General features: G+C 43.8%; 1 pseudogene; it reads left to right on the top strand.

The window, feature by feature from the left end:
- LOC145522433 (tripartite motif-containing protein 64-like) overlaps window positions 1–13,048 on the top strand; it is a 94,602-nt pseudogene that overhangs the window by 68,916 nt on the left and 12,638 nt on the right.

The raw sequence follows: 13,048 nt of genomic DNA, 5'->3' as shown, positions 1-13,048 counted from the left end.
GAATAATATCATGGACGGCATTTATCATTTACACTGAAGGTCTCTTTATTTCTGACCATTTCTACATCTGTGCATACAAAAATAACTCGAACATGTGTGTCTCAGACTGAATCTTCCAGAAATTCAGTTTCATATTTGATTCTATAAACACATCTCTAAAGAAGTCACATCAACTCCACAAGTCAACACGCCCTTTTGGAATCCTGCACCCCTGCTGGATCACGTTTTCTCAATCGCACTGAACTAATATCAGAGACCAGGGCTATGTTTTCCCTTCATATTGGATGTATGTCCTAGATTTCAGTTTTCAAGTGTCCAGAAGAAAGCTTCTGATAGAAGCAACCGACTAGGCAGGATATTACAGAATTATGTGTTGGGACTCAGGTGACCACACACGTCATCACCACAGTGAGGACAGGGGCTGGGGCTAACCCATATCTTCCTGGGACGTCCTAAGTCTGTAAGGATCGCCCTCAGCTCAGCCTTTAGCTGAGCAAGTCTCTCCTGGTGAAGGACACCCAGAGAGCTGTAACTCTCCCGAGGGGCCGGATAAAGCTCTAGACTTAAATCAGGGAGCCTGTTAGTATGACGCAGGAGACTCTCCAGGACGCCCATGGAGATGAGGTTTCCACTCATGGTGAGGACCCTGAGCTGGGAGCAGCGGCTCAGGGCGGGCAGAAAGGCCGTGAGGTGGATGTCCGTGATCCCACACAGGTTTAAGTCCAGTTCTTCCAGAGAGCCTGCAACTTTCTCCAGTAGAACTTGAAGGAGCTCGGGAATAAAGTCGGTCAGGGTAACACCACTAAGATTCAGGCCCTTCAGCTGAGAGATTTTTGGACACCAGGAGAGATGGGTCAGGTCTGATTCTGTGAGCAGGCAGTTGGTGATTGAGATGTTGTCCAAGGGGGTCTTCAAGCACCTGGGGGGGTGAGGGGGAAACAAGCAATTAGATCAGGGAAACCAAAGTGGCAGGGGAGTTCCAGAGGAAAAGTTAATGATTGGCCCAAAGCTGATAAAGTTCAATATCCAGAATGCCCAGTCTCATTCTAGGCTGAGTCCTGCCATTTTCTTAGTGTGATTGGATCACATTCACATGATCTTGAAAGCCATCTTTCCTCATCTGTCAAGGAGAGTACAGTACACTCTTCTTCCTTAGCAGGATGAATGGAGATAATGGAATGCACTAGAACATGATCAGGGGAGAGCGTGACACAAAGTGTCCATCAGTAGGGACATTGCTGAATGTTAGTTCTGGGAGATGAGATTAAAAAATGCTTTTCATTTAGATTGCCACTCTGTGGGTGAGCTGCAGGTGCATATACCTCCGGCCAGGTGAGGCTCTTGGAATACATGCAGAAACAAAAGACCCCACATTAAGCCCTGGGGCTGCCAGTCTTTAGGGAGTCCCAGCCCTACGACATCTACAAACTTTCTATCACTTTTTATATTCTTTTGGCTCTGCTTCGTTACCATCATCTCCAGAACCATGCATTTCCCATATATTAATTACCTTATATGCAACAAAAGGCCACCTGTTACTGACTTGGACTTTCAAACAGGTTCCTTGTGGTCACAGGTTAGTGACTACAGAGTTTCTTTTCACAACGCTCAGGCTGATGTGATTTTACCTCTTCAATGCCCCCTTTGCTTACCTATTACATAAATCTTCAGAACAGAGAAATCTCTCCCCAAAGAAGAAATCACATACACACCTGCACTAGATCTATGCCCCCTAATTTGTGGGTTCGCAGCATGGTGTCCCTTTCCAGAGCTTCTGGACCAGATTCCCCCCACCTGGATTGCTGTGCTTCTGTAATACTGCGTTTCATGGTGGAGCAGCAGATGAGACGCTGCCCTTGATATTCTACCATTGTGTCCACTGTTAATCAGCCGCTGGTGGAGCCTCACCTGAGCATCTGGTCCAGACGGCCTTCAAGGAAGGACGGAGCTTCCATACGGAGGTCCCGGAGGTCCCGCAGCTGGAGGATCTGAGAGGTTAGTTGCAGAAGATCCTGATGGTCCTGCTCCTCAACAGCAGACCCACGAATGCGCGAGAGAATGAGACTCTGAACGCTGCTCATCTGACCCAGGAAAGGAGCAAACTGGGCCAGGGTGGACAGCTTCTGGGTGAAACTCAGTTTCACCTTCTGGACACAGTCCAGCTTCACCATCCTGAGAACTTTCTTCATATTTTCCTGGGACAGTGAAATAATCTTCATCTTCTTACAGCACAGGTGTATGGAGGCTTTTCTCTGCTCCACCCACCTGAAGAGGTAGGTGAGGAATTTCTCCAGGGGCTTTTTCTTAAGACAAAGTTCTATGTACACTTCTAGGGGAGTCAAGGGGTGCCTTATCCTGGATGTGTCCTCAGCCACCGGGGCCACCAGTGAGCTTGAGGGCATGTGGTCCCTGCCCCCAGACCACATGTTCCAGAAGCCCTGGCCAGTATTCCTTAAGTCCAGCACCCGCAGCTTGCACCTCCTGTGGGGAAACAGCAGATGGGTGGGGTGAGATTCTTCAAAATGCACACTGAATGAACCCACAGCCTCAGAGGTCAGGCAACATTCCAACTCCCCATCTGTGCTCTTACTTCACATTCCTGCTCTCACCTGCTGCTGGTTCTTTCCTTTCTTGCTCCCTCTCCCCCAGCTCTTTTTCCTCTTCCATCCTTCCTATTATATTTTTGTAAGGGATTTCCCAAAGTGATCTCAGCAATTCTCAAGACCTCTGAGCTTTTTCAGAAGCCTCTGGTCCACCGCTTGGTCATCCACTCTGCCTGGCACCAGCTATCTCTTCCAGGACATCCAAGACCCTGCCAGGCTACCTGGATCTGACTCACCTGGGGTGAACCTTCTGGGCAAGCAGGACATCAAGGCCATCCAGCACTGCCTGTAAGGTTCCTTGGTGAGGCTTTTGCACCAGGCCCCCCAGAGGCAGGCGGGCAAAGGGCCAGGCTGGCACTATGGCTTTCAGGGTCTCCCTGCGTCGGCCAAAGACGGCAGCCATGAAGAGTGGTGGGTAGAGCTCTCTGGGCAGGTACTCCAAAGTGGAGATGGCTGAGGGCTCTTCTCTCAGCAGGGCAATTGCTGCCAAGATCACAAGTCTGGGAGGGTTGTGAACACTCATCCTGACTTCTCTGAATGGAATCCTGGGAAACTGCAAGGAGACAAGGCATGCTTCTCAGAACAATCATAATCATCAGGGTAGCCTCTCTCCCCACACTTCAGAGAAATCAGATCATGACCACAGCCATTGCTCTGGCAATGATGAACCAGAACGGAAGAACTCGCTGTGTCCGGATTCCAGTCTGGGTTTGTGGCCATAAAGCCAGAGCTCTCCCCATCCTGCCACTAGAGCAAGAATCTAACAAGTTCCAGGAAGGAAGAAAGCCAAACTGTGGCTCATCCATTTCCATCTACTGCTTTCCTTAATGCATTTCCCTCTTGCATATCTGTACCAGGAGACTGAAAAAGCTGACTCCCTTTGTTTTTATGGTGAAAAAATAAACTACTGCTGAAAGCCCAAACTATGGGGACAAGAGTTCATGTATAACACAGCTTCCATCCTCAGTTCCCAAAGTCAACTTAGCTGGGAAAGATTAAGGAGATACTTGTAAAGGGAATGCCATTTGTGTATAGAGTAAAAACCTTAAATGTCAAGAAATAGCATTCCAAACAGATGTCTTTAGAAAGAAAAGCTGCTGGTTAAGACTTTTGAATAATATAAACCAAAGCACAAATCAAAATGTTTAGGATGGAAGCAAAAATGTGCTTTGAGGCAAAAAGATAGATTTAAATTTAACCAGAAGAAGAGAAAAAGGAAAACTCTCCATGCCATGTCAAACTGCATTCTACCATTCACTGCATGATGGCCGTTAGCAGAACATCCCTCACAGAGGTTAACTCACCAGGTCTGATGTGGTCGGGGTGTGGGGTGCTGCTCAAGCCTCAGACTTGGTGTAGAACATAAGGAGTGACTCCAGAATGAGAAGCTTCTGTGTCTATTGTTTGGTGCTTGGGTATTTTATGGAACTTTTTAACCACATCTGCCCTCCTTTCAACTGCTAACTTCCAATTACTAAGCATTACCTGATTGGATCCCAGAGCGTCCCTTAGGTTCATCCTGATTGGGTTACTGCCAGTCTCCAAATGAATTGATTGAGTCAGATCATCATTTATGAAAGAGAAAGAGTTGGGGGAGGGGGATCTAGGACTTATTCATTGATTCACTCCACAATTGGTTGAGTTTTGCTAATATGGCCAGTGAACTAAAAAGATGCTTACTCGTTGGAAGAAAAGTTATGACCAACCTAGACAGCATATTAAAAAGCAGAGACATTACTTTGCCAACAAAAGTCCATCTAGTCAAGGCTATGGTTTTGCCAGTAGTCATGTATGGATGTGAGAGTTGGAGTATAAAGAAAGCTGAGTGCTGAAGAATTGATGCATTTGAACTGTGATGTTGGAGAAGACTCTTGAGAGTCCCTTGGACTGCAAGGAGATCCAATCAGTCCATCCTAAAGGAAATCAGTCCTGAATGTTCATTGGAATGGCTGATGCTGAAGCTGAAACTCCAATACTTTGGCCACCTGATGTGAAGAGCTGACTCACTGGAAAAGACCCTGATGCTGGGAAAGATTGAAGCCTGGAGGAGAAGGGGTCGGACGACAGAGAATGAGGTGATTGGATTGCATCATCAACTCAATGGACATGAGTTTGAGTAAGCTCCGGGAGTTGGTGATGGACAAGGAGGCCTGGCATGCTGCAGTCCATGGGGTCGAAAAGAGTCGGACACGACTGAGCAAATGAACTGAACTGAATATGGACAGTTGTATCCCTGGGTAGAAGAAAGGGAAGGATTATGGGTTCCTGTTGCTCAGTCACTCAGTCACGTCCGACTCTTTGCAACCCCATGGATTACAGAATGCCAGGCTTCCCTGTCCTTCACCATTTCATGGAGTCCATTGAGTCAGTGATACCATATAATCATCTCATCCTCTGTCGTCTTCTCCCGCCTTCAATTTTTCCCAATATCAGGATATTTTCCAATGAGTCAGCTCTTCACATTAGATGGCCAAAGTATTGGAGCTTCAGCTTCAGCATAAGTCCTTCCAATGAATATTCAGGGCTGATTTCTTTTAGGATTGACTAGCTTCATCTTGCAGTCCAAAGGAATCTTAAGAGTCTTCTCCAATACTGCAGTTCAAAGGCATCGATTCTTTGTTGCTCAGTGTTTTTTATTATTCAGCTTTTAAATCTGTAGGTGAGTACTGGAAAAGCCATAGCTTTGACTAGATGGACCTTTGTCAGCAAAGTAATGTCTCTGCTTATCAATATACTGTCTAGATTTGTCATTGTTTTTCTTCCAAGGGGCAAACATCTTTTAAATTCATGGCTGCAGTCACATTCCACAGTGATTTTGGAGCCCAGGAAAATAAAGTCTGTCACTGTTTCCACTTTTTCCCCATCTATTTGCCATGAAGTGATGAGATTGGATGCCATGATCTTTGTTTTTTGACTACTGAGTTCTAAGCCAGCTTTTTCACTCTCCTCTTTTACTTTCATCAAGAGGCTCTTTAGTTCCTCTTCACTTTCTGCCATTAGGGTGGTGTCATCTGCATATATGAGCTGACTGATATTTCTCCCGGCAGTCTTGATTAGAGCTTGTGCTTCATCCAGCCTGGCATTTCACATGACGTACTCAGCATAGAAGTTAAATAAGCAGGGTGACAATATACGGCCTTGATGTACTTCTTTCCCAATTTGGAACCAGTCCATTGTTCCATGTCCGGTTCTAAGTGTGGCTTCTTGGCCTGCATACAGGTCTCTCAGGAGGCAAGTAAGGTTGTCTGGTACTCCCATCTCATTAAGAATTTTCCACAGTTTGTTGTGATCCACACAGTCAATAACTGTGCTTTGGCGTAGTCAATGAAGCAGATGTTTTTCTGGAATTCTCTAGTCTTTTCTAAGATCCAATGAATGTTGGCAATTTGATCTTAGGTTCCTCTGCCTTTTTTAAATCCAGTTTGAACATCTGGAAGCTCTCAATTCACATACTGTTGAAGCCTAGCTTGATGGATTTTGAGTTTTACCTTGCTACCACGTGAAATGAGTGCAATTGTGTGGTAGTTTGAATACTCTTTGGCATTGCTCTTCTTTGGGATTGGAATGAAAACTGACATTTTCCAGTCCTGTGGCCACTGCTGAGTTTTCCAAATTTGCTGACATATTGACTGCATCACTTTAAGAGTCTCATCTTTTAGAATCTGAAAGAGCTCAGCTAGAATTCCATCATCTCCACTATCTTTATTGAAAGTGAAGCCTCCTAAGGCCCACTTCACTTTGCATTCCAGGATGTCTGACTCTAGGTGAATGATCACACCATCATGGTTATCTGGGTCATTAAGAATTTTTTTGAATAATTCTTCTGTGTATTCTTGCTACCTCTCCTTAATATCTTCTGCTTCTGTTAGGTCCATACCATTTCTGTCCTTTATTATGCCCAGCTTTGCATGAAAATTCCCTTGGTATTTCTAATTTTCTTGAAGAGAACTTTAGTCTCTCCTGCCCTATTATTTTCCTCTATTTCTTTGCATTTTTCACTTAAAATGAATTTCTTATCTCTCCTTGCTATTTTCTGTAACTCTGCATTCAGATGGGTTTATCTTTCCTTTTCTCCTTTGCCTTTCACTTCTCTTTCTTCTCAGCTATTTTTAAGGCCTCCTCAGACAACCATTTTGCGTTTTAGCATTTCTTTTCTTGGGGATGGTTTTGATCACCACCTTCTGTACAAACCTCTGTCCATAGTTCTTCAAGCACTTAATCTATCAGATCTATACCCTTGAATCTATTTGTCACTTCCACTGTATAATCATGGGTCTTCCCTGATAGCTCAGTTGGTAAAGAATCTGTCTGCAATGCAGGAGGCCCAGTTCAATTCCTGGATCTGGAAGATCCACTGGAGAAGGGATAGGCTATCCACTCCAGTATTCTTGGGCTTCCCTTGTGGCTCAGCTGGTAAAGAATCTACCTGCAGTGTGGGAGATCTGGGCTTGGTCTCTGGGTTGGGAAGATACCCTGGAGACGTGAAAGGCTCCCCACTTCATTATTCTGGCCTGGACAATTCCATTGACTGTATTGTTCATGGGTCTCAAAGAATCGGACACGACTGAGTGACTTTCACTTTCACTGTATAATCATAAGCGATTTGATTTAGGTCATACCTGAATGGCTTGGTGGTTTTCCCTACATTCTTCAATTTGAGTATGAATTTGGCAGTAAGTTCATGATCTGGCCACAGTCAACTCCCAGACTTGTTTTTGCTAGCTATACAGAGCTTCTCCATTTTTGATTACAAGGAATATAATTAATCTGATTTTGATATTGACTATCTGGTGATATCCATGTGTAGAGTCTTCTCTTGGGTTAATGGCAAGGGTGTTTGCTATTACAGGTGTGTTCTTTTGACAAGACTCTGTTAGCCTTTGCCTGCTTCATTTTGTATTGCAAGGCCAAACTTGTCTGTTACTCCAGGTTTCTCTTGACTTCCTACATTTTCATTCTAGTCCCCTATGATGAAAATGTCATCTTTTTTGGTGTTAGTTCTAGAAGGTCACATAGATCTTCATAGAACCATTCATCTTCAGCTTTCAGCATTAGTGGTTGGGGCATCAGTTCAGTTCTGTCACTCAGTTGTGTCCGACTCTTTGTGACCCCATGGACTGCAGCATGCCAGTTTCCCTGTCCATCACCAACCCCTGGAGCTTGCTCAAACTCATGTCCATCATTGGACATGTCCATGGTTGGGGCATAGACTTGGATTATTTTGATGTTGAATGGTTTGCCTTGGAAAAGAGCCAAGATCATTCTGTCATTTTTGAGACTACACCCAAGTACTGCACTTCAGACTCTTTTGTTGACTATGAGGGCTACTACATTTCTTCAAAAAGATTCTTGCCCACAGTAGTAGCTATAATGGTCATCTGAATTAAATTTGCCCATTCTTGTCATAGCTGAAGGGATGAGAAGGACCCTTCCAACTGTCAGACCACACAAATTTTGGAAAGGGCTGTGATGTTAGTGGAAATTTGGAAATTTCAAAATTCAAGGTGGAGATGTTCCTCCGGGATCACAGTTACTATGAGATCAAAAAGAAGATTGTTTTAAAGTTGGAAATAAATTTTCTGAAAATAACTCGAGGCCCAATATGGAAGCTACAAAAGTGATCAGACTCCAAGATGGTCATCCTTGAGTATGTGGGAATCTGGGGGATACTTGAAGAACACTTCCTGCCTGAGCAGTAATCAGCTGAGGGAGTTGTTTCCAAGGAAAATCAGACACAGACACAGGTGTAAGTGGTAACATCAAATTTTGTTTAGAACAATGATAATAGAGACAAGGATACCCTAGCATTTCGGGTCATCCAACTTCAACAGATACAGGTGGTAGGGACTCACAACTCAGAAGCAGTGTGTTTCTTGGCTGGTAATTTCCTATGAGGAGGAAACAGGTCTGCAAAGGATCTTGGCTGATCCAAGCTAACAGATTTTTTGTTGAGGGCAGCCCAGCTGGACTGGATACTAATAGTGGGCAGTGAGGAAATTTGATCATAATCTTGGGGTGATCAGATATCAACAGTGGGGTTTCTTGCTGAACTGACTTAGAATTATTATTCAAACTGGATTTTACAAGGAAGCCCTCAGATAATTCAAGGAGAAGGATCACGAGCCAGAACAAATTTTTGTGAAACAATGTTTTCCCTGCCTCACTTCTGTAACCCAGTGAGCAGGTACATCTAACGGGGACTTAGTAGACATTCTCCCTCAGTTCCACTTGCAGTCTTCTCCCACACTTTTCCTTGGGGCAAATATGTCACTTGCCAGGTCATTAAATAAAGGCTATTGAAGCTAAAAGGCCATCGCAGCCAAAAGGCCATCATCCACTGCAGCCCCCAAAACAGTGTGCCTTGAGGGCAGTTCAAAGAGGAGATGAAGGTCGGTGTCCAGAGGTGGTTACTGTGCACATCACATGGATGACTTCAATAAGCCCAGACTCTCGCATCCTTCCATACAGAGAAAAAAAAAATTAAAAAAAAATTCCCTGGTGGTCCTGTGATTAAGAATCCACTAGGCAGTGCAAGGCAGTGCAAGTGCAAGTGCAGGAGAAGGCAATGGCACCCTACTCCAGTACTCTTGCCTGGAAAATCCCATGGACGGAGGAGCCTCGTAGGCCACAGTCCATGGGGTCGCTAAGAGTCGGACACGACTGAGCGACTTCACTTTCACTTTTCCCTTTCATGCACTGGAGAAGGAAATGGCAGCCCACTCCAGTATTCTTGCCTGGAGAATCCCAGGGACGGCGGAGCCTGGTGGGCTGCCGTCTATGGGGTCGCACAGAGTCGGACACGACTGAAGCAACTTAGCACCAGTAGCAGTAGCAGTCAGTGCAAGAGATACAGGTTGGATCCCTGGTCTGGGACGATCCCACAGGCTTTGGAGCAACTAAACTCAAGCCCCACAACTAAATTAACCCAAGCGCCGCAAGCACCAGACTGGAGCCTGGGAGCCGTGACTACTGAAGCGCATACACCCTGGGGCCATGCTCTGCAATGAGAGAAGCCAACAAAATGAGAAACCAATGCATTTCAACCAGAGAGTGGCCCCTGCTCGCCACAACAAGAGAAAGAACGTGCTTAGCAAGGAAGACCCAGCACAGCCAAAATAAGTAAATTTTAAAATTTAGAAAAACAAATAAATAAAATTTAAAATGCATGAAAATTAGTGAGATATATCATTTATATCATGTGCAATAATCTTTTGATATTTTCTGATTTTTTTTAACACCAAATGATCTTATATACTGTGGTTCTCCTTATAGCTGTTTTTTTCTCCTTATAACTTTTGCACAGTTCCTTAGAGCCATTTGAAAAGCCACCTTTCTGGCTATAATCTGTAGTCACCAAATTAAACATACTTCTCACGTTTTAGGCTGTGTATTTGTCATCTGATATGCTCTCCCTAGACCTTTTCCCAACATACATGTCCTGGCCCCACTCACCTGAGTTCCAGGAGTTAGATGGAAACTGTCAATGAAAATATTAGCCTCCCCCTGAAAGTAGAGGGAGATTTTATTTGGTGGAAATGTTTAGGACCCAAGCCCAGGAGACAGAATCTCAGTAGTTCTGAGAAAACTACTCCAAGGAGGCAGGAGGGAGACTCATGTGATAAAGTTTGTAAAAAGGGAGAAGGTAGTCTGAACATCAAAGATGTTATTGTTCAGTCACTCAGTCCGACTTTCCAATTCCACGGGCTGTAGTAAGAAAAATCAGACATAAAGTGAAGGAGTTGAGCATACTATATATGGGAAGATGCAAGCCTCTGGGCTCATTGAATTCATTCCTTTCTTATGCCCCTCAGCTCTCTGGGGCCAAATCCTGTTTCTCTGTTTAACTTAAGGAGGGGTAGATGCCGCAGATGGCTGCTTCTTTCACCCCCTGAGCTCCTCAGCGATCACCATGGGGAGTGCTGACATCTGTTGGATTGGAGGTCTGGGAAACCTCATTTGGACTCCAGAAACCTCTGGTGATTGTGTCATTTCTTGTTTATTGAAATGGCAAGAGATGTTTTCTTTTTTTTTTTTTTAGCAACTAGATGAAATTTAATATTGAGATCCCAGAGAATGCATTGCACTCTCACAGCTGCTCTTGTCAGCAGACCTACACACCCACTCATGGAGGCCACTGGCCACTGCTGCGGTCCTGGGAGTACCAGATAATTATTGAGCATTATCTGGCCTTTGGTTCAAGTATGGTTTAAATTTTCAGAGCTACTCTGAAGTAAATGTCTTTTTTTTTTTTTGGCCAAGTCAAATAGCTTGCGGGATCTAAGTTCTCCAACCAGAGGTTGAACCTGAGCCCTCAGCAGTAAAAGTGTGGATTCCTAAGCCCTGGACCACCAGAGAATTCCCTGAAGTGAATGTCTTTAAAAGCAGATGTGAAAGTGAAAATTAGTCACTCAGTCATGTCCGACTCTTTGTGACCCTATGGAGTGTAGCCCACCAGGCTCCTCTGTCCATGAAATTCTCCAGGCAAGGAGTGGGTTGCCGCTTCCTTGTCCAGGGGATCTTCCTCACCCAGGGATCGAATCCAGGTCTCCTACATTGCAGGCAGACTCTTTACCAACTGAGTGACCAGGGAATCCACTAAAAGCAAGTGTAGGTAAAATAAAATCCTTGGCAGACAAGCACATTCAAGTGTCAGGGGGTCAGAAGCCACGCTTGAAAACTGAATGCAGGATAGTAGAAAACACCCAAAATGAATTTGGTTGATTCCAGAATGCTCTCTAGCTTTTCAGGTGAAACAAACTTCTCCCAGGTATGAGTACCTTTTGGTACAATGCCTGCAATTTGCTCTGAAAAAACAATTCCCAAGGCATAGGACAGCTGTGTTTTGTTGATTGTAGTAATGAATAAAGAACCATCAGGCTTTAACACTTGAAAGCAGCACTGTATAAATGTTTCTAGATCAATCACATGTTCTACAACTTCAGAAGCTACGACAGCATCAAATGTTTCTACAGTGTCTTTCACAATCTCCTCCAGGGAACAAGTTCTGTACTCTATCCTCTTATCCAGGACTGGGTCAAATGATTTATGGTGCTGTGCTGTTTTAATGTTCTCATCCACAGGATCAATTCCAATGACTGAAGCCCCAAGCCGCCCTAGAGGCTAATGGCATAAAAAACCGTTACCCTCAGGAAGAAAATAGAACACGTTAGCAATAAAAACCTTCTCAAAAAGGAGATAAGATTAAGCATGAGGGAAATTATTGGAGATCGTTTATGGGTACATGGAAGTTCAATATACCATTTTCTCTAGTTTATACATTTGATAATTTCCATAATAAAAAGCTTAAAAGTGAGAACAATAATCATAACAACCAAAAACTTATTAAGAATTACTTATGAATAGTGAGGAAATTTTTGTCTACATTCTCTAGATACATTTATAGGCATATAGTACAATATTAACATATTTACAAAGTGCAATAAATGAAACACGTCATTGTAAAAAGAGCAAAATTTTCTAATATTCAAATTCTCTGCTGCTAAGTCGCTTCAGTCGTGTCCGACTCTGTGCGACCCCATAGACGGCAGCCCACCAGGCTCCGCCGTCCCTGGGATTCTCCAGGCAAGAATACTGGAGTGGGTTGCCATTTCCTTCTCCAGTGCATGAAAGTGAAGAGATGTTTTCATTTCACAAACTTTCTGTACATTCTACTCAATATTATTGTGAACCAAAAACTGCTCTAAAATATAATATCTACTCTCAAAAATATCCTTCGAAGCCTTTTAGCTCAAAATTTTATTGATCTACATTTTTTTTTTAAAGAAACAATTCTTGTTCTTTTATGGTTAAAATCAGTTTTTAAATCTCATTTGTATTTTGAGTCTTCTAAGCAAGTTGCAAAGAGTCAGGCGTGACTGAGCAACTATCACTCAACTATCATTCAAGCAAGTACAAGTACAATATTTTTAAATTAACCACATGACTTCTTAAAAATACTATATTGCCTCAATGACCTTTAGAGTAATTTGTATAGAAACCACTGTGCAAATATTTATACTCAATGATATTACCGTAAGACAAAAATTTTAAATATTTATTTATTTAATTATTTCACTGCCCCGGGTCTTAGTCATGCACCCAGAATCTTTGATCTTCCTTGTGACCCTGTGTGTGGGTATTGTGTGTGTATGTGTCTGTGTGTGCATGTGTTCAACTGACTCCAACTCTTTGTGACCCCCATGGACTGTAGCCCACCAAGCTTCTCTGTCCATGGAATTTTCCAGGCAAGAGTACTGGAGTAGGGTGCCATTTCCTTCTCCAGGGGTTCTTCCTGATCCAGGGATAGAACCCATGTCTTCTGTGCTCCTACACTGGCAGGCAGATTCTTTGCCACTGGGCCACCTGGGAAATCTGAGGGATCATTTAGTTGTGGCATGCAAACACTTAGTTGTAGGATATGGGATCTAGTTCCCTGACCAGGGATT

The sequence above is a fragment of the Giraffa tippelskirchi genome, chromosome 10 (genome assembly GCF_054371585.1).
Source record: "Giraffa tippelskirchi isolate mGirTip1 chromosome 10, T2T-mGirTip1v1.2.pri, whole genome shotgun sequence".
Lineage (NCBI taxonomy): Eukaryota > Metazoa > Chordata > Mammalia > Artiodactyla > Giraffidae > Giraffa > Giraffa tippelskirchi.
The sequence above is the reverse complement of the archived record's forward strand: the minus strand, read 5'-3'. Positions and strand labels throughout refer to the sequence as shown.